Source organism: Macaca fascicularis, chromosome X (genome assembly GCF_037993035.2).
Source record: "Macaca fascicularis isolate 582-1 chromosome X, T2T-MFA8v1.1".
Classification (NCBI taxonomy): Eukaryota; Metazoa; Chordata; class Mammalia; order Primates; family Cercopithecidae; genus Macaca; species Macaca fascicularis.
Window position 1 is genome coordinate 141,512,515 of NC_088395.1, and position 23,213 is coordinate 141,535,727.

Below are 23,213 nucleotides of genomic sequence, written 5' to 3' on the forward strand. Positions count from 1 at the left end.
GAGCTTTGAAGGCCAGCAGTGATTTGGGGGTCTTTTATAGCTATTGAGTTTGTCTTTTCTATAGTAAGTGGATGTGGGGAGCAGTTTTGTGAGAAATGGAAAATAGGTACGTTCTAAAGGACTTAAAAATACGTTTTCAGATTATATTTAAAGAGACTGAATATATGAGAATGTGAGTTTGGGACCAGTGGGCTTTGGGGCAATAGTCCTAGCCTGCTGTGAAGAAGTAAACAACATGGGGATCATTTTAAGCCAATAGACAGGGTGCATTTCTGGCTCATTTGTAGAACATGACTCTTGTGATTATATGAGGCCCACTCCCATAATCTGGGATAATCTCCTCATGTCACGATCTTTAACTTAATCATATTTGAAACGTTCCTTTTTCGTGTAAGGTAACATATTCACAGGTTATGGGGATTGTGAGGTAGACATCATTGGGGGATCACTATTTACCTACCACGCATGAGTCAGCTTGCATGCACATGATTTCTTCCTCTGTCGGCTGAGAGAGCCAAGAAGCAATGACAACCAAGTAGTAATGAGCACACCTAGAGCCCAAACCTTGGTTTCTAATGTCATCCAACAATAAAAGGAACCAGGACTCTTTGGCTAAATGACTGATTCCAAGGCTGAGCCTGGGATTGTACAACATGAGCCTGGAGAATCTTGTAATGTCAGTAAGCACACACATAAACACACACACAATGATGGGAGTATGGCAAAGAGACACAGGAGCCTGCTGAAAGTGTTCCCAATGGCTAAAGCTGGAGCAAGCTGAGCAACAGAACAGATACAGTGCTTTTGGATTATAACTTGAAATACAAAATAAATATCCATGAGTCCATACTGATATAAATAAATAGGGAGAAGAGACAAATCTCCTTTGCAGAATAATTCCAATTTTTTACAGATATTTTATCCAAGATAAGGTAGAAAAGAACTCTCCCCTCCTTAATCATATGCTGTCCATAGTAACCTCCCTCCAAAGAGTAGAATATGGTAAGGCAGAAAAACATACCTTTACTGCTGAGAAGGCTGATACACACTACCTCAGCCAGGTGACCAAAGTTGAACTTAACTGTCATGTCATGTGGATTGTATGCTCTCTTGATAAGGGGTGATGAGAATGGTACTTTCTTTCTTGGTCTTCCTCTCAAAAACCTGTAACCCCAGTGTCATCATGAGAAAATCACCTGGCAAATCCCAGTTGAAAGACATTCTACAAAATACCTGGCCAGTAGTCCTCAAAGTTGTCAAGAGTCATCGGAAACAAGGGAAGTCTGAGAAACTATCACAACCAAGAACACCCTAAGATGGCATGATTATTAAATATAATGTAGCATCCTGGATGTGAGGTTGAAACAGAAAAAGGACATTTGATTAAAATGGTGGAAATCTGAATAAAGTGAGGACTTTGGGTCATAGTAATGTATTAGGATCAATTAACTAACTGTAACAAATGTACCACTTTAGTGCAAGATGCATAGGGGAAACTGGGTGAGGGATATGAGGGACCTCTCTGTACTATCTTCATAACTTTTGTATAAATATAAATCTCTTTTAAGGTAAAATGTCTAGATAAAACAAGCAACAACAACAAGGCCACTGCCAAATCTAGTCTGAAGACAACAAAACAAGAACATTACCCAAGTCACAAAAGGCACCAAACACCTGCCATCCTGGCTGATATGAGTGACTACTCCTTCTGTGCCAACAATAGCTTTTTTCAAATCTTCATTTCTCTAGGATAAGGTTTACAAATATACCCAGTCACAAAATTACCCCCCACTTCCTGACAGCATCCAATCCAGAGCCAAACCCTACTTCAGGAAACCCTCCTCTAAATCACCTAGCTGAAGCCCAGGTTTTATGTTTCTTCTAATACTCTCTTCCTGAGAGTCCCCAGCGTTCCCTCATGTCTTGCAGTCTCCTTTTGTTCTTTGAGTAATGAACTCAACTTGTTCATCAAGCAATAAACTGCACTCAGAAAGTTGAGCTTGTTTAACTACAGGTGTGTTCCTGGTGACCTTTGACTGCAGAGAGGTGACAAGATTAAGAAAATGCCTCTAGGGTGGTTCCAAGATGGCCAAATAGGAACAGCTCCAGTCTACAGCCCCCAGTGTGAGCAATGCAGAAGACAGGTGATTTCTACATTTCCAACTGAGGTACTGGGTTCATCTCACTGGGGCATGTCAGACAGCGGGTACAGGACGGTGGGAGCAGCCCAATGAGCAAGAGCCGAAGCAGGGTGAGGCATTGCCTCACCCAGGAAGTACAAGGGGTCAGGGAATTCCCTTTCTTAGCCAAGAGAAGCCGTGACAGACAGCACCTGGAAAATCGGTCACTCCCACCCCAATACTGCACTTTTCCAAGGGTCTTAGCAAATGGCATACCAGGAGATTATATCCCACGCCTGGCTCCGAGGGTCCCATGCCCACGGAGCCTTGCTCATTGCTAGCACAGCAGTCTGAGATCGAATTGCAAGGCAGCAGCAAGACTTGGGGAGGGGTGCCCGCCATTGCTGAGGCTTGAGTAGGTAAACAAAGTGGCTGGGAAGCTCTAACTGGGTGGAGCCCACCACAGTTCAAGGAGGCCTGCCTGCCTCTGTAGACTCCACCTTTGGGGGCAAGGCATAGGCAAACAAATGGCAGCAGAAACCTCTGCAGATGTAAACGTCCCCGTCTGACAGCTTTGAAGAGAGTAGTGGTTCTCCCAGCACGGAGTTTGAGATCTGAGAACGGACAGACTGCCTCCTCAAGTGGGTCCCTGACCCCTGAGTAGTCTAACTGGGAGGCACCCCCCCAGTAGGGGCAGACTGACACCTCACACGGCCGGGTACCCCTCTGAGACGAAGCTTCCAGAGGAACAATCAGGCAGCAACATTTGCTGTTCAGCAATATTCGCTGTTCTGCAGTCCCTGCTGCTGATACCCAGGCAAACAGGGTCTGGTACAGACCTCCAGCAAACTCCAGCAGACCTGCAGCTGAGGGTCCTGACTGTTAGAAGGAAAACTAACAAATACTATCCACACCAAAACCCCATCTGTATGTCACCATCATCAAAGACCAAAGGTAGATGAAACCACAAAGATGGGGAAACAACAGAGCAGAAAAGCTGAAAATTCAAAAAATCAGAGCACCTCAAAATTCTAAAAATCAGAGTGCCTCTCCCCCTCCAAAGGAACGCAGCTCCTTGCCAGCAATGGAACAAAGCTGGATGGAGAATGACTTTGATGAGTTGAGAGAAGAAGGCTTCAGATGATCAAACTTCTCTGAGCTAAAGGAGGAAGTTTGAACCCATCGCAAAGAAGCTAAAAACCTTGAAAAAAGATTAGATGAATGGCTAACTAGAATAACCAGTGTAGAGAGGTCCTTAAATGACCTGATGGAGCTGAAAACCATGGCATGAGAACTACGTGATGAATGCACAAGCTTCAGTAACCAATTCAATCAACTGGAAGAAAGGGTGGCAGTGACCCAAGATCAAATGAATGAAATGAAGCAAGAGGAAAGAAGTTTAGAGAAAAAAGAGCAAAAAGAAATGAACAAAGCCTCCAAGAAATATGGGACTATGTGAAAAGACCAAATCTACATCTGATTGGTGTACCTGAAAGTGATGGGGAGAATGGAACCAAGTTGGAAAACACTCTTCAGGATATTATTCAGGAGAATTTCCCCAACCTAGCAAGACAGGCCAACATTCAAATTCAGGAAATACAGAGAATGCCACAAAGATACTCCTCAAGAAGAGCAACTCCAAGACACATAACTGTCAGATTCACCAAAGTTGAAATGAAGGAAAAAATGTTAAGGGTAGCCAGAGAGAAAGGTTGGGTTACCCACAAAGGGAAGCCCATCAGACTAACAGTGGATCTCTCAGCAGAAACTCCACAAGCCAGAAGAGAGTGGGGGCCAATATTCGACATTCTTAAAGAAAAGAATTTTCAACCCAGAATTTCATATCCAGCCAAACTAAGCTTCATAAGTGAAGGAGAAATAAAATCCTTTACAGATAAGCAAATGCCGAGAGATTTTATCACCACCAGGCCTGCTCTACAAGAGCTCCTGAAGGAAGCACTAAACATGGAAAGGAACAACCGGTACCAGCCACTGCAAAAACATGCCAAAATGTAAAGGCCATCGATGCTAGGAAGAAACTGTGTCAACTAACAAGCAAAATAATCAGCTAACATCATAATGACAGGATCAAATTCACACATAACAATATTAACCTTAAATATAAATGGGCTAAATGCTCCAATCAAAAAACACAGAATGGCAAATTGGATAAAAAGTCAAGACCCATCAGTTTGCTGTATCCAGGAGACCCATCTCACATGCAGAGACATACATAGGCTCAAAATAAAGGGATGGAGGAAGATCTACCAAGCAAATGGAAAACAAAAAGAGGCAGGGGTTGCAATCCTAGTCTCTGATAAAACAGACTTTAAACCAACAAAGATCAAAAGAGACAAAGAAGGCCATTACATAATGGTAAAGGGATCAATTCAACAAGAAGAGCTAACAATCCTAAATATATATGCACCCAATACAGGAGCACCCAGATTCATAAAGCAAATCCTTAGAGACTAATAAAGAGACTTAGACCCCCACACAATAATAATGGGAGACTTTAACATCCCACTGTCAACATTAGACAGATCAACGAGTCAGAAAGTTAACAAGGATATTCAGGAATTGAACTCAGTTCTACACCAAGCGGACCTAATAGACATCTACAGAACTCTCCACCCCAAATCAACAGAATATACATTCTTCTCAGTACCACATCATACTTATTCCAAAATTGATCACAGAGTTGGAAGTAAAGCATGCCTCAGCAAATGTAAAATAACAGAAATTATAACAAACTGTCTCTCAGACCACAGTGCAACCAAACTAGAACTCAGCACCAAGAAACTCACTCAAAACAGCTCAACTACAAGGAAACTGAACAACCTGCTCCTGAATGACTACTGGGTAAATAACGAAATGAAGGCAGAAATAAAGAAGTTCTTTGAAACCAATGAGAACAAAGACACAATATACCAGAATCTCTGGGACACATTTAAAGCATTGTGTAGAGAGGAATTTATAGCACTAAATGCCCACAAGAGAAAGCTGGAAAGATCTAAAATTGACATCCCAACATCACAAAAGAACTAGAGAAGCAAGAGCAAACACATTCAAAAGCTAGCAGAAGGCAAGAAATAACTAAGATCAGAGCAGATCTGAAGGAGATAGAGACACAAAAAACCCTTCAAAAAAATCCCAGGTCGAGTTTGGACTGCTGTGCTGGCAGGGAGAATTTCAAGCCAGTGGACCTTAGCTTGCTGGGCTCCATGGAGGTGGGATCCACTGAGCCAGACCACTTGGCTCCCTGGCTTCAGCCCACTTTCCAGGGGAGTGAACGGTTCTGTCTCATTGGCTTTCCAGGTGCCACTGGGGTATTAAAAAAAAAATCCCGCTGCTAGCTTGGTGTCTGCCCAAAGCGGCAGCCCAGTTGTGTGCTTGAAACCCAGGGCCCTTGTGGTGAAGGCACCTGAGTGAATCTCCTGGTCTGTGGGTTGCGAAGACCATGGGAAAAGCGTAATATCTGTGCCAGAATGCACTATCCCTTAGGGCACAGTCCCTCAGGGCTTCTCTTGGCTAGGGGAGGGAGTTCCCCGACCCCTTGTGCTTCCCAGGTGAGGCGACACCCCACCCTGCTCCCGCTTGCCCTCTGTGGGCTGCACCTACTGTCTAAGCAGTCCCAGTGAGATGAGTTGGGTACCTCAGTTGGAAATGCAGAAATCACCCGCCTTCTGTGTTGACCTTACTGGGAGTTGCAGACCGGAGCTGTTCCTATTCGCCCATCTTTCCAGCCACCAGAAATACAAATTTTAATATTATCCTCCAGCTTGGCCATTTCTGCCACTATTTCTGACAAATAGTCCAAGGTCCCCTATTTACAAACCTTCATGGCCTTGAGGGAAAACCTAGGAAAATTCTTTGATGACCCCATCAATGGCTTCCAAAAATTGAGACTTGCATTTAGATAAACTTGGAAGGATATAATTATCCTCATGGGACAAGCCCTATCACAAGAGGAAAGACAAACCATCTATGAGGCAGCATTCCACTGAGAGGATGACTACACCTGACAGATGTCAACTACCCTGTAGGAGTTACAGCTGTTCCCTAGCAGGATCCCAAGTGGTACTACAATACCCAGGCAGGAATATGGGCCAGGAAGCATATGCTCCTGTGTCTAATAGAGGGAGTGAAAAGGAATAAGATCAAGCCTATAAACTATAATAAACTAGCCACCATAGGCCAGGGGCTAAATGAAAATCCCATAAACTCTCTCAAATGCCTACAAAAAAATCAGTATTAAGCACACTAACTTAGACCTGGGATCCCCAGAGGGACAACTAGTCCTAAAGGACCATTCCTTTGTCCAAGTTGCCCCAGACATTAGAAAAAAAAATTACAAAAGTCAGCCTTAGGACACAGTGCCCCTATGCTAGACATTCTCAAATTAGCCTCCTCAGTCTTTTATAACCAAGAGCAAAATGAGAAGGACATGGCTAAGAAGAGGGAGAAATGCAGGGGCAAGAGGCAGACTGAACTATTGGCTGCTTTGCAAGTCTGCCAGCCCCCTCCAGGTTGCCCTGACAATGCTCTTCCAAGTAACTGCCATCAGTGCAGGAAGCCAGGACACTGGAAGGCAAACTTCCCTGATGGGCCAAATTAGAGGAAGCCCCTCATAGCCTGTCCCCTCTATCACAATCTCAGCCACTGGAAAAGGGCCTGTCCCAAGAGCCAAAAGTCCCCTGGCCCAGATCCCAATGCAGTAATGGCTTTGAGCTGAAAGGGCCCTCTGCTGTGTCTGGCTCACATATCTGACATCATCATTGAAGAGAGTGAGTCAATGGAAAGTCTGGAAGTGGCAGGTAAGATAATACATTTCCCTTTTGGATTCAAGAGCCACCTACTTCATGCTAACCTCCTTCTCCAGGCAACTGTGTTCCAAATCCTGTTGGGTGATGGGGGCAAATGGTACCCTTTCCCTCAAAAGATTCACACCCCCTTTATATTGCTTATGGGACCAATTACTCTTCTCCCTTCACTCCCTGGTAATGTCTAAATGCACCACACCCATTTTGAGTAGGTTTATATTTTCCAAGATGGGTACCTGCTTAATGTTTACCCTACTTTCAGATTTATATTTTCCCCTAATAGCACTATTTCTTCTGGGAAGTTCACCTAAATCTTTAACCAATGACTTCAACCTGGACAGTCCTACCCCAGAGTTTTAAAAACAACCCACACTTGTTCAGACAAGCTGTAGCAAGAAATTTAACCAAGCAATCTCTTGAAAGGGTAGAACTTCTACAGTATATAAATAACCTACGTATTTGCTCACCCTTCACAGAACTCACAAAACAACATGCAGTACAAACCTTAACTTCTTAACAAAAGGAAAGTAAATTTTTGTCTAATCCAAAGGTTATTTAAAGGTTACATATAAAACAAAGTAAAAGGAACCAGGAAATAAGAGACATATAAAGAAGGTTATAAATGTAAAGAGATATTTTTGGTAAGAAAGGCTAAACAAAAGACAATTTTGTATGAGAAAGAATCTTGTGGGGTCCGAGCTCTGTGCTGGTACATGTGAGGATGCATGTGGCAGCACCACAAGCTTCCTTGATCACACTTGTACTGTTGGCTACTAACAGCAGTCCATGAGTGGGACTTCTACAACAAATTGTTATCGGAAGACCATAACTATTCTACAAAATCTGAGAAACAGAAGCAACTAATAAGCTTGATAAAAACAAGAATGCAGATAGCTCGGGAGGACTCAACAGTGGATCTTCTAAATCACATTTTCTGTAAAGAAATGGTATCATCAGACTGAGCAGGAAAATACTCAGTCATATAGTCCAGTCCAGAGCTCCAAAACTGGCAGGACAAAACCGTGATCGACTCTGCTAGGTTGAGGTGAAAAGTATGAAACCAAGTAGCTACGGTCAGGGAACTCAGTCAATAGCAAACACAAACGTGTGTATGCAGTGGGCAGTTCTCAGAGAAATGATACCAGCTGGATGGACCAATCAGTGTCCGACCCCTGCTTTTACCCTGAAGGATACAAATACAGCACATGGACATTTTGACATATCCAGTAAGTAAAACTCAAAAATTAGTTCTTTAAGTAGAAGTGCACATATAACACACAATGAAGACAACTGAAAGACAAAGACACACCCAAAGTCACAGCATCCCCAAAGGTAAACCCTGTCAAAACCATGAAGAGCTAATGTCATGGGACCACACTTTGATTCAGAGTCCTCCAGGTGAATTTTCCCACTGCTGTAATATGTTGAGAGTCAGAAAACTACGGGCTAATGTTGGCATGTTAAGACTGCCATTGCAAAATATTACATGCAATTTTAAGAATCGAGGAAAAGCAATTACCAGGCATACCTCTGACCTGTTGCATTTTTGGGTCTTCACCACTGCAATAAAGCAGGCCACACAAATATTTTGATTTACTGTGCATATAAAAGTTTCATTTACCCTATGAAGAAATCTATTTAGTGACGATAGCATTACGTCTACAAAACAATATACAAACTTTAATTAAAAAATACTTGATTGCTAAAAATGGCTAACAATGGTCAGAGCACCCAGCAAGTCATCATCTTCTTGCTGGTGGAGGGTCTGGTCTTGATGTTGATGGCTGCTGGCTGACCAGCGTGGTGGTTGCCGGAGGGTGGGGTGGCTTTGGAAATTCCTTAAGAGAAGACAACGATGAAGTTGGTCACAATCATTGACTCTTCCTTTCATGAAAGATTTCTCTGTGGCATGCAATGCTGTTTGATAGCATTTTACCCAGAGTAAAACTTGCTTTAATATTGGATCCAATCCTCTCTCAACACACACACACCCCTGCTTTGTCAACTGCATTAATGTAATATTTTAAATCCTATGTTGTCATTTTAACAACATTCACATCTTCTGCACCGGGAGTCTATTCCATCTGAAAAGAGCACTTTCTTTACTCATCCATAAGAAGCAACTCATCCATTCGAGTTTTATCAGTTCACTCACATCTTGAGGCTCCACTTCTAATTCCAATTCTCTTTTTATTTCCAATACATCTGCAGTAACTTTTTCCACTCAAGTCTTTCATTATCAGTGTCAGCCAGAGGGTTGGAATCAGCATCTTCCGCACTCTTGTTGACATTCATATTTTGACCTCCTCCCACGAACCATGAATGTTCCTAATGGAATCTAGAATGGTGAATCATTTCCAGAAGGTTTTCAATTTACTTTGTCCAGCTCCATCAGAGGAATCACACCCTATGGCAACCTATGGTAGCCTTATCAAATGTATTTCTTAAACAAGACTTGACAGTCAGTCAAAATTACTACTTGATCTATGGGCTGCAGAATGGATGCTGTGTTAGCAGGCATGGAAACAACATTCATCTTCTTGTAGATTTCCATCAGGGCTCCTGGGTGACCATTGCATGGTCAATGAGCAATTATAGTTTGAGAGGAATCTTTCTTTCTTTTTTCTTCCTGAGCAGTAGGTGTCAACAGTGGGCTTAAAATACTCAGCAAACCATGTTGTAAACAGGTGTGCTGTCGTCCAGGCTTTGTTGTTCCATTTATAGAGCACGGGTAGAGCTGATTTAGCATAGTGCTTCAGGGCCTTAGCATATTTGGAATGATAAATGAGCATTGGCTTCAACTGAAAATCATTAGGTGAATTAGCCCCTAACACGAGAGTCAGCCTGTCTTTTGAAGGTTTGAAGGCAGGGATTGACTTCCCCTCCCTAGCTATGAAAATCCTACATAGCATCTTCTTCCAATAGAAGATAGTCTAATTCACACTGAAAATCTGTTGTTCAGTGTAGCCACCCTCATCATCTTTTTAAGCTAGATCTTCTGGATAACTTATTGCAGCCTCAACTTCTGCATTTGATGCTTCATCTTGCACTTTGAAAATATTTTGTTTTCAATTTTTTAGAGGCAGCATCTCGATCTTTTACCCAGGCTGGAGTACAGTGGCATGATCACAGCTCACTGAAGCCTCGAACTCCTGGACTCAAGTGATCCCCCACCCGTCATAGCCTCCTGAGTAGCTGAGACTACAGGTGTGCACCACCACCCTGGCTTATTTTAATTTCTTTTGTAGAGACAGGGTCTCACTATGTTGCCCAGGCTGGTCTCAAACTCCCGGCCTCATGCAATCTTCCCAACTCGGCCTCTCAAACTGTTGGGATTACAGGTGTGAGCCACCCTGCCTGGCTGCATATTGCACTTTTATGTTATGGAAACGGTTTAATCTGCTAGCTTACTTTTGCAGTTTCATTACCTCTTGCAGTCTTCACAGAACTGAAGAGAGTTAGGCCTTGTTCTGGATTAGGTTTTGGCTCAAGGGAATGTTGGGGCTGGATTGACCTTCTCTCCGAACCACTAAAATTCTTCACAGCGCTATCAGATTGGTTCTCGCTTTCTTATCATTGGTGTGCTCACTGGAGTAGCACTTTTGATTTCCCTCAAGAACTTTTCCCCTATGCATTCACAACTTGGGTGACTGGTGCAAGGGACCTAGCTTTCAGCGTGTCTTGGCTTTTGACATGCCTTCTTCATGAAGCTTAATCATTTCTAGCTTTTGATTTAAAGTGAGAGACTTGTGAGTCTTCCTGTCACTTGAACACTTAGAGGCTATTTTGGGGTTATTGCTTGGCCTAATTTCCATATTGTTGTGCCTCAGGGAATAAGATATCCTGAGGAGGAGGAGGAGAGAGATGGGGAACAGCTTATCGGTGGAGTCATCAGAACACACACAACATTCGTTTAGTTCGCTGTTGTCTGATATGGGTGTGATTTGTGGTGCCCAAACAGAATGACAATAGTAACATCAGAGATCACTGATCACAGATTACCATAACAGCTACCACAGGAATGAAAAAGTTGGAAATAAGAGTTACCGAAATGTGACACAGGAACACAAAGTGAGCACATGCTGTTGGATAAATGGCACCAATAGACTTGCTTGACATAGGGTTTCCACAAACCTTCAGTTTCTAAGAAACACAATAGCTGCAAAGTGCAATGAAGAGAAGCACAGTAAGATGAGGTATACCTGAACATAGAAGCCGTAAATGGCGCCATTACTAATTTTCCCTGCTAGGAGAATTCTCCCCATTGGGTCTACAATCTAAAAATGTTGAGGGGAGGGGCACACACCTGTAATCATGACAGATTCCATGCTCATGTCTAAATGCAAGTTCCCAGAGCAGCGTTTTCTGGGCTACGGAGGAGAGGTAAAGATGTCTCGCTTCTGACATAAAGTGCATTCCACGTGTGTCAGCTCAGCACTCTGACAGAAAAACTTGTAGATACCAAGTTGACACTAGAATGGAGTCTACAGTAGACCTTTCCAGAATTCTGTAGGATAGGCTGTGTCTGACGGATGGGGAGACTGAGAAAGTCATAGCAATTCACTAGACACAGCCCACTGCTGTTCTTGGCCAAGTGGATCAGAAGCAGTACAGCAGGTCTGCATACGAATAAGAAGAGGTGAGGGGAGCTCAGAACACCAATCCAAATCCACAACATTAGGAGGCCAGCTAGGATGGCAGTCAGTCTTCCTTATTTTGGGATATCATAGTAAGTACAACGGGCTGAGAGGGCAAATGCCAATGCATAGAAACATAGGGGAGATTACCAAAATTACACGTGTGTGTGTGTGTGTGTGTGTGTGTCTGTGTGTTTATTCTCTGGACACATATTGAGAGCCTTGCCTATTAAAATGTCTCCAATGAAGAATCTGGTCCTTACTTGGCGCCAACTATTCTTTCAGCTTCTGTGCATCAAAAGTACTAAAGATCAGGCATAACTCCCTGTGAAGACATAGTTTTGAATAAAGCATAAGAAGGGGAGAGGTGTGAGCAAATTACTCATCATTCCTGCTTGTGCCTTCGGGTCTCATTTGCACAAGATGCACTCGATGGAGTTGTCTGAAAATGCATCGCTTTGCCCAGGACTCGGGAACATACAGTTGTGGATGGCAATTGGTGATATGACATCATTGTGAGATGTTCCCGACGATTCTGTGCTCACCTCCAAACTCAAGTCCCAAGACCAGTCTTTTCTGGACTATGGAGAAGTACAGACATTTACTTTCTGGTATCAATCCAAGTGAAGTTAATGAAAAGGAGAAGGGAGCATGGTCTCTCTCTAGAACACCACTGTACGTTGGCAAGAACCTCCTCTTGCGGCTTGTCGTGATCTACATAACATGCCTTGATATGCTGCACAAACACCCTCATGCACTGCCCCTTACTGCCTGCTACAGTTGCTTGCATTTCAGCCTGAATCCCCTGGAGAGATTTCTTCCCCTGTTTTAATTTAGGATATTTAAGGTAAAGAGCACCCCTCCAATGATTAGCAGAGACACAAGATGGAAATAGGCGTTTTATCACTTGCAGATCCTGGAGGTTACATGGCACACCTGGAGGGCATACATGTGGGGCAGGGAGCCCAGGCAAGGAGAGAGAAAGGGACCCATGGGCCAACAACCTTATGCGCGTCCCAGGGATTATCCAAACAGGTTTCCCATGGGGAGTTTTTTTTTTTTTTTTTGAGACTGAGTCTGGCTCTGTCGCCCAGGCTGGAGTGCAGTGGCCGGATCTCAGCTCACTGCAAGCTCCGCCTCCCGGGTTTACGCCATTCTCCTGCCTCAGCCTCCGGAGTAGCTGGGACCACAGGCGCCCGCCACCTCGCCCGGCTAGTTTTTTGTATTTTTTAGTAGAGACGGGGTTTCACCGGGTTAGCCAGGATGGTCTCGATCTCCTGACCTTGTGATCCGCCCGTCTCAGCCTCCCAAAGTGCTGGGATTACAGGCTTGAGCCACCGTGCCCGGCTTCCCATGGGGAGTTTTAATTGGTGGGCTTAAAGCAGGCAGACACATGTTTCAGGAGGTCACACTATGACTGGGCAGTGGCCATTGTGGCCTATCTGCGCAGACTGTGCAGGGTATCAGGGTCAGTGAGGCTGGCCAAGTAGGCTGTATGTACATCTTCATATGTACAGACGTGAAACATTTCATGATGTTTCTTAAAAAGAGGAGGTGGCTTACATGGAACACAAATGATCATAGGTTGATAATGAAGACACATAATATACATGTATGTATATGTGTGTGTGTATGCATGTATGTACATATTAACATATATGTTATCATACACACACACACAACTTCTCCTGCTTCATTTACGTTTCCAACATAAACTCTTAGGAGTGGAATTTCCTGTTCAAAGCTTTCTGATGAAGATTCAATCCATTGAGTTTTAAATCACTTTTCATGTTTCTTATTTGAATAACCTAGTTCATAGCCCATACCACTTCACAATTAGTGTCTTTACAACCGTCCATACCAATGTTGTGGTATTTACCCCGCATTTGCTTTCACTGAGGTCTTGTGCACCAAGCTCTTGCGTCTCTCTATACCACTACTTGTGTCACTCTCCTAGTGGATGACCCATAAGACACTCCGGCCTCTCCGCTCCCCGACTCTGCTTATCCTCACAGTCAAACCTCAGGCTTCCCTTCAAGTTTCATTTCTCATCCCCAACCCTCCCTTCTCTGCTTCTTCTCCCTTGCAAACACCATCACCTGTCAAACTTCATTCACTTTGTCATTCTCCGCTGGCAAAACTAGAGTCTAGTAAGGCCCAGCTATCCAACTATTCTCCCCCCGCACCCAACTAACAGAACTCTGCTGCATAAATTATAGCACTAGATGCAGCTATATAGACCCATACCAAAATAGGGACACACATTTCACAGGGGCCACTCAATACTACCCAATGATCCTACTGTATTACCCCCAGTAAGTATGATTTTCCACAATCTAAGGTTATCTATGCTTCTAAATGTAACGCAACTGTGTTAATTTCCTAGGGAGGCCAAAACACATTACTGCAACTGGGTGGCTTAAAACGACAGAAATTTATTCTCTGGCAGTTCTGCAGGCTACCAGTCTGAAATCAAGGTGTCAGCGAGGTTGGTTCCTTCTGGTGAGCTCTGAGGGAGAGTCTATTACAAGTTTCTGGAGGTTGCCAGTAGTCATTGGTGGCTTTTGTTGGGTTGTAGATGCATCACTCCAATCACTTCCTCTTTCATCCGATGGTGCTCTTACTGTGTGTCTGTGTGTCCGATATTCCTCTTCTTATAACGACACCATTCACTGGATTAGTGGAGTATGACTAATCCTAATGCTGCGGGCCCTCATCTTAACTTGACTTTTTGTTTTTTATTTTATGTTTTTGCAAAGACCCTATTTCCAAATAAAGTCACATTCACAGGTACTGGGGCTCAGAACTTGAGCATATCTTTAGGGGCGAAACTGAACCCACAACAACTGCTCTTGTACATTTTGATTACTCCAATATTCTACAATTTTCAATGAAAAATTAGGACACACAGATAAGCAGACATTTCCTCTTATTTCTCTGTGAAAACAAAGGCCATAGCTGGGCGCCGTGGCTCTCGCCTGTAATCCCAGCACTTTGGGAGGCTGAGGCAGGTGGATCACCTGAGGTCAGGAGTTTGAGACCAGTCTGACCAACATGGTGAAAACCCATCTCTACTAAAAATACAAAAATTTAGCTGGGCACGGTGTGTGCCTGTAATCCCAGCTACTCAGGAGGCTGAGGCAGGAGAATTGCTAGATCCCAGGAGGCAGAGGTTGCAGTGAGCCAGGATCACACCATTGCACTCCAGCCTGGGGGACAGAGCGAGAGTCCAATTCAAATAATAATTTAAAAAATGTAAAAAAAGAAAACAAGGGCCGTGAGACAGGAGCTCCTCTGCGAACCACCTGACACCCATCCCGGCTTTCTCTTCCTTCTCTCTTGTAATAATGAAAGGACATATCAGCCCCTTCCCAGGGCTGACCCTCCACTGAGTAGATGGAACCATTCTCTTGAAACATTTTATCTGAGGATGTTGCTTCTACTGCTGTTGCCTCTCTTCATCCCGCATCAACAACCATTTTTTTAAAAAATCTTTGCTTCTAATGGAATAACATACAAGCATACACAAGAATCACCCATCTTAAAAACGTCACAGACAAGGAACTCCCATCTTAAAAAAAGTACATAGATAAATAAGCTTCCTTGGCCTCATTTCCCCTTCAGTCCCATTCTTGTGCATCCTGCCCCCACAGCAAATGCTAGTTCAAGAATCACCTCTACTCACTTCCTGAGCTCCCATTCCCTCCTTATTCCTCTGGCATCAGGTTTTTATCCCCATCATGCCCCTAATTTGCTCTTAAGATGACAGGAAACCTCCACATCACCAAATCCAGTGGTCAATATGCTAAGCTCTCATCACTCAACCTCTTAGTGTTTGACGCAGCTGAGGACTCCCCATTTCTTGCAATAAGGTCTTCGGTCTTCTGTGTGACCACCCTCTCCTAGAAATGCTCCTCCTTGGCTTCTTTTGTGAGATCTTCTTCCTATCAGGATCAAGAGTGCTCCAGGGCCCAGGCCCTGAATGGTTTCTCTATCCACATGCGAGCCCCATGGCATCTAAATGCAGGTAACTCCCAATCCCATATGTATACTGAGACACACACAGGTTGTCCGATAGACATCTCAAGGGTAAGGTGTCCAAAATTTCATATGTCCTGAGCTTCCTTCAACCCCTGCACCTCTAAATCTTCTCCATCTCAGACAATGTCAGCTCAGTTCACACAGTGTGTTGACATCATGTCCCCGCCATAACCGTTAGTTTTCTCCATTTTCTTTACACACTCCATGCCATCCATCAGCAAAAACTATCAATCCTTTGAAAACATACCTGAAGTCCCACCACCTCTAAAGAATGATTGAAAAAAAAAATCATTGGGTCAAATTTGTTAGTTTCCATCATGGCACAGAAGAAAGTAGAAAGAACCAAAGCGAAAGCAGCCACTCAGACAGATGAAAACATGCCCAAAATCCTTCCATGTGTCCCTGCTGGCACAAATAGAGCTAATAATGGATGCTGCAGCAAGAGATTGGTGCTAAGAAATAGCCTTAGAAAAAGGTAAGAAATAGCCTTCGCTGGCAAACTTCACTAAGTAAGACTCAGCCTCCTCTGCAGGGATCAAACTCTGCTGGCAGAGAAGCTACAGGTAGATTCCAGCACCAGGAAGACAGGTCCCTGCTGAGAGAATACTGCAGAACAAAGAAGGGGCTCTTCTCTACCACCTTGCTGAAAACATTATGAATGATCTTTTGTGGCTGGAGATTCCTCCAGAGGCTGAGAATACATCAGATGAGAAATGGCTGTTGGGCCTGAATGTCAGGGGATGAATTCCACTGGGCCACAGAGCAGCTGTGTGCCCTCTCTTTCCTGTTTGCATCCATGACTTGGCTATAGAATGGACACGACACCACTGGGACTTCTTTCATAGGATTCTTTGTGAGGATTAAATGACGTGTGTGTCCCAAGGCCCTTAGTCCAGTGCTTGGCATATACAAGGGCTGGACACAAAGTAGATTAACAGCAATTCTGAACAGGGATTCCACGCACCCCATTAAACCTTCTCACTTTTTCACTTCTCCCATGAGCAAAATGCACACCTTCACAAGTATCCATGAAGCAATCATTCAGTGCCAGATTCCAGCAAAGATATAATCATGTGATTTGCTTTCTTGGCTTCTAATGACCTGCATGTTTCACCCTCAAATCAGGGAGACTGAGTCCGACTGAAAATATTGAAAACAATCTGTCCGTGGTTATGGCCATCAAAAACCTCTTATCACAAACACCTGCTTACTTTTCTTTATGTCACTAATTGCTAGACAGAAATTCTTACTTATTCATATGCTTATCAGAGTGTTGTCTGTCTCTTCACCCTTTTGTGTCAGCTTCATGACTGCAGAGCTTTTGTTCGTTGTCACTTTTTTGTCTGCTGGGACCTCAGCATCTACAACAGTGCTGGGCACATGGAAGGTTCTCAATAAATACCCCAGCAATTAATTGAATCAGAAAAGGGTAACATCCTGAACCATTCCAGGCAACCTGAGAAAGGATCTGGTTTTAAGGCAATTCACACCTAATCTGAATACTTTGCTTTCCTATGTGCATCTGTCTAAACAGTATTTGGCCTCATTCAGGGTAATGTTACAGCCGGCTGTAAACGTAAGAGCTGTAGCTCCGAAGACACTAGATCCCAGCTCAACTCAGCTTTTTCCTGGTTTTGCAACCTGTCCCCAGGAGTCTGACCACAGCAGAAACTTATAATGATTATAGACCAATATGTTGGGTTCTCTTGCATATCAGTGACTCAGTCTCCCTTGTGTACATGAGCTGCGCCATGGAGTAAAATGTTACTCCTTCCATTACAAAAGCTACACTGGAAATAAGTATGGACTAGTGTTTAGACAAACATTTCTATAAAAATAAAATGACAAGGTTTAGATGACATGTACCAATACCTATATTATTCATTATGATTTAATGGATGGGGACAATTCTCATCCATGGGAATTTTGGGATCCTCATGGGATGGGAGTTTTCTGAATCCATACCTTTGTTTTTCAAAACACAATGAGTGTATGGATTGCTTTTATTTGTTACAGAATGTCAATATCTGCTCTCTGTTGTCTTAGCTTGGTCCACTATTACACAGTACCACAGACATTTATATTGCACAGTTCTGGAGAATGGGAGGTCCAAGAAGAAAGTGCTGATTGATTGGGTTCTGGGCAAGGGCTCTCTTTCTGGCTCGAAGATTGTCAACTTCTGGCTGTTTCCTCCCGTGGAGGAGTGGGAGCAAATGCTGGCTTCTCTTTCTCTTCTTCTAAGGATACTAATCCCATTATGGGGCTCTACTCTCATGACCCTATCTAAGCCTAATAGCCTACCAAAGGTCCCACTTCCATCTACAATCACATTGAGGATTACGGCTTCAACAAAGGAATTTTTGGGAAACACAGATGTTCAGTCCCCCTAACCACTGTGAGGTATGTTCTTCATGCTGTCAAAATAACTTGTACCTTTCCTTTTGTTTCCTTTCTATTTATTTATTTATTTATTTTTGAGATGGAGTCTCCCTATGTCACCCAGGCTGGAGTGTGGTGGTGCAATTTTGGCTCACTGCTACAACCTCGGCCTCCTGGATTCAAAGGATTCTCCTGCCTCAGCCTCCCCAAGTAGCTAGGACTACAGGTGCGTGCCACCAAGCTCACATACATTTTCTTGTATTTTTAGTAGAGATGAGGTTTCACCATGTTGACCAGGCTGGTGTAAAACTCTTGACCTCAGGTGATCTGCCCACCTTGGCCTCCCAAAATGCTGGGATTACAGGCATGAGCCATGTGCCTGGCCACCTTTTCTTTTCCTTCAATGGAACTTCAACAATGGTGAAATTATGAATTACAGGACTCAGGGTAAGTTCACAATGACACTCAAGCTGTGCCCAAAGCTCTGAATATATCCCTTTCCCTAGGTCACAGCTGCCTGGCTAAATGTTCTGTTAGACGAAAGCATGAAGTTTCATGGGGTGTACTTGTGGGATTTTAGTATAACCCTTCCCAGTGGGTAAGCAGCTTGTCCTTCCCTCGAGGGACTCTGTGTTTGTACGTTTCTTCATGACTTCAACTATTCTGCACCTCTGCAACAAAGTGGCTCACAGAGGCTCATGTACAGCAGAGTCGGCTTTCTATGGTTGTTTGTGTTGTTTAAAAATCAACAGAGGTCTTAATGCATTGCTCAACAATTTTATTCCTAAGGAACCAGCGATGAATGAACCACAGCTAAACATCGTTGCTGGCCCAATCATTCAGTCATTGAACTTAACATTTTATCTGCCCCTTGAGTCTTCCAGGCACTCTTCTAAGTGCTTGGTGATGCTTTGATGAAAACAGAAAAAACAAACAAACAAAGAAAAAAACAAAAAACAAACAAACAAACAAAAAACAGACCAGAAGACATCCTGCCATTGTGGAGTTTACATTCTAGTATGGGGAAGAAGGAACAAGGGAAACAATAAACATCGCAAGTTATGAGGGTGACAGAAGATGAAAGAGGCTATGGAGCAATACAAATTGTACAGACAGCATAACGGGGCTCAAAACTGAAGTCAAATTGTAACTTTAAATCATGCCTTTAACATGCTGTCCCTGCTGTCTTTTCAGTTAAACGCTTTGGCTCCGACGTTCCCTTTTGGGCCGTCCCAGGCTTCTGTCATCCTGGAATCTGCTGCTCCTAATGAGAGACATAAAATTCAAATTTAATGGCAGTGTTCATTTTAACTAAGAACTCCTTTCCTTCAGTGACTAGCAAGCTAATTTAGCATGCTTTTTAATTGATAAGTTATTTCCCTAAGCTGGGTTCATGGTCCAATTGAACTGGCCAGTATCTCAATTAGATTTGCCAGGAAAGTCATATATAAAATACTGTTTAGGCTTACTAAGCTAACCTTTTCAGTTAAACCAACCCCTTTACTGCTTATAAAGAAAGATAAACAGATTAAAATGCTTTGTCATTACAATTTTTGCGCTGGGGTGATAGAAAACGCTCTCCAATTACAGCAGAACTGAACGTTCTCCACCATGACCACATTGACGATATCGTCTACTTGAGGTACGTATCCATCAGGAATTTTCACAGACTCCAAGGTGAAAAAGATAGTATAATCTATCACCCCATTTCTTCCATGTACGCTAGTAATGCGGACCTGTGAGTACAAATAATGGAAATGATTATGAAAAAGTCTGATAATCACTGTAACCTGCTGTGCACCTCCTCCATTCTGGGTCCTGCATGAGTGCAGGCGACTTTGATGCAAATCAATGATTCCCAACCTGGTTGGTTCATTGCTAACACCAGGGGTACTTTGTAAGAATACCCACGTCCATGCTGCACCTCAGACCAATTAAATCAGATTCTCCAGGGATGAGACCGGAGTCTCTGATGAGAAATCCTGCTCTAAATATTACCAAAATATGTTCATTACCCTCTATTGCCCTGAACTGCCTGCTCATATTCAGACTCCAATAACTAAATCGTTCTCAGCATTTACTGGTAAGCTCAAGTCCCACAATATACTCCGCTCATTCTTTCCCTACAATTTTTCTGGCACAAAGATTGTTTTTCTTCCTCCTGTTGTTGGAAGATTCTAATAACATTTGGGTATCGAGTAAAATGCACAATTTAGAACTTGTGCTAAAAATTATGTGCTTGTTCCACATAATTTTCTAATTATTTCCTTTGGGAAGTCCTGCCTTTTCAATAAGAAAAGTGGCTCCTTCGTTGGCAAAGAATGTATTTCTTCATATTTTCTGTTATTCTCATTATGCCCAACAGAATCCTGGGCACCAAAATTACCACCAAAGGAAGTGTTATCAGAAACTGATGACGGGAGGAACCGGAAAGAAATTACCTCTTCCACATGAATACAACGGGTGGGCTTCACAGAGCTTGCCTTGATGTTTGAGATGCTTAGCTCGGTGGCATATTCAACTTCTAACAAGTCACCCTTATAAGGCACAAAATCTAAAACAGTCATGGAGAAATACGAGTGTCATGATCTCTTAACTAGGTCACGTTTAATTTCACACGTTATTTGCTAGTGTACTACTTTAAAGTCAGTTCTGCTAGAACTAAAGTCCATTTTGCACATATTTAAACAGATACACTGTAAATCTCTAAGTTCGAAAAGATGTTTATAAGTCTTAGGCATTGATTCTCCTCTACTGATTTAACAAAGTCAAATGGAGGAAAGTGTGAACCATGCATCACAGTTAATCTAAGGGGGCAGCACAGGATTTACTAAACAAACAAGTTGTTCCTGTTCACAACTCCTTAGTGAGAGGCAGTCAAAAGTATAGGTAAGAGCACAAGTTTGAACCTGGCTACGTGGCTTCGAATCTTGACACTGCCACTCACTCAGCTGTCAACCTTAGCCAAGGTGCTTAATCTGTCTGTGCCTCATTTTCTTCATCTATAAAATGAGAAGCACGATAAGTAGCCTTCATGATATGCAGCTGCTGTGAGAATTAGTTGATATGTGCGATACACACAGGATCATCGCTGGCGCATAGTAACCACCAAATAACTGTTGATTGGTAGTAGTGGTTGCAGTACCACTAGGAAATGTTACTTTCAGAATCAATGAATTTCCCCTGATGTTGTGTTCAGCTGATGAACTCTTAAGGCTGTGCCTTACAGGTTATAGTTAAGACCACGGAGTTTCAAACCGAAGTTTACAGTAAGTTAAAAGTGAGTCACAGGATAACAAAGTTACATGAAAGAATGTGGAGCAAATGAAAATCTCAACTGCAAGTGAGACAGTAAATTGCCACAATGACTCCAGAAAACTAGCAATATCAACAAAGTGAAACAATTCTCCACCTTAGGATCCGGCATTGTAGAATGACACTAGACACAGTGTTAGACTTCTTCTCTCTCTCTCTCTCTCTGTTAATTTACACACATTTCTTTAGTGTGTGTGTACCGTATATCTATGGGCCAATGACTCTAAAATGTATATGCCTCCAACTCTAACCAACCTCAGGTTCAATTCTCCATATGCTTACATCAATCTAAGGTGTGTAAAGCTGAGCTGTTGGTATTCTCAGTATTCACCAACTTTTGCTTGCCTCAGTCGTCTACGTCACAAACTGGCCACTCCACCCTCACCACTGCTCAAACAAAAGACTTTGGAGGTACCTTGGACTCATCTTTCCTCCACATCAAAGATCTAATCCATTACCTCCTGGGTTCTTCTCTAACTTCAAAATATATCCAGAGTCAACTCAATCCTTAGGTCCTCCACTTCTCCACTTTCATTCACATCTCTATCAACTCTCACCAGGAATATTACAACATTATCCTGACTGATTTCCTGACTCCACTCTTCCCCTCATAGTCTCTTCTTGACAAAGCAGACAGAGTCAACATCTTAAAACAAAATTCAGGTCAGAGTCCTGTTTTTGCACAAAAGAAACAAACTAGCAAGCTGCCTGGGGAAGCAGAACTATTCTCCCCCTTTTTACCCAAGCTATATGACAGCTGCAATAGACAAAAGTAACAAAAAAAGTGTATCTTTGGGTATAAGCTAAATATTAGAACACATCTGCTGATTACAAAGAGAATTCAACAACACACACACACACACACACACACACACACACACAGCCACAAGGCACTATCTCCAATTCTGTTTAAAGCATTCTTTTAACATTTGGTAGTCTACTCTGTCACAGAAACTTCTCTAGTAACCAACTACAGAAATGATCCCTGCAAGTATTGTCTCTGAAGGGTATTAAAAATAGTGTCTCTATGTACTTGTAGGATTGTTTTCTTGATTAGAGATTAAATTATCATGTGAATGAAAAATATATCCAGGCATTACTGAGGGAATCAAACAAATGAACACACAATAGACGACAGCAGACATTTTAAAATACTGCCTATTTGCCCTTATATTGCACATAATTTCAACTGGAAAGGTTTACCTCTAATATTGAAGAGCCATTGACTGAAGCCAAGTACACTGTAAAGGTTGTTCTAGGACTAAAATCCTCTCAAAAAATTAAGAATTACATCATATATCTCAAAATCTAAATCATACCTTCAGCAGCAATGTCTATGGAGCAATAAATGCTGTCACTAACATAAATAGTATCTTCACTTATAGAAGTAACACATGCAATTAAAAGTCTGGTTCCTGAGTCTGAGGGTCCAGCACCGTAAAGACAGTGAGGCACAACATCCACCTGTAAGATTTACGAAAGAGTTACTTCAAAAATAATACAAATTTAAGCATGAGAACTTACATGGTTAAAACACTGGTATCCAAAAATATTTTCAACAGCCATCCTAAACACTGGTGAATATAGTTCATGTGGTAAATGGACCACAGACTTGAGATGATGGTAAATATCATGTGTGTGCTTCATGAATTGTGAAATGTATCCCAAAATATTAATTGCGTACCCAAGTTTAATGCCCTTGAACCACTAGATTCCCAGATTTAAAAAATACCATCCTTTACCCGCAGGAATTTGCAGTGAAATGACAGTAAAGTGGAAAGATACCTAGTCGTAAGCAAGTTGCGATGAAGGATATAAAACTAGCTCAAAGACGGTTTCTGTGAATTATCTAGAGGGAGAATATTTCAGACAGGGAGAAAATAGCGGCATTGCTTGGG

At 42.7% G+C, this 23,213-nt stretch overlaps 1 pseudogene; it reads right to left on the minus strand.

The window, feature by feature from the left end:
- Positions 1 to 22,240: 22,240 nt before the first annotated feature.
- Positions 22,241 to 22,316, minus strand: LOC123571549 (small nucleolar RNA U3; annotated as a pseudogene).
- Between the last annotated feature and the right edge of the window lie 897 nt (positions 22,317 to 23,213).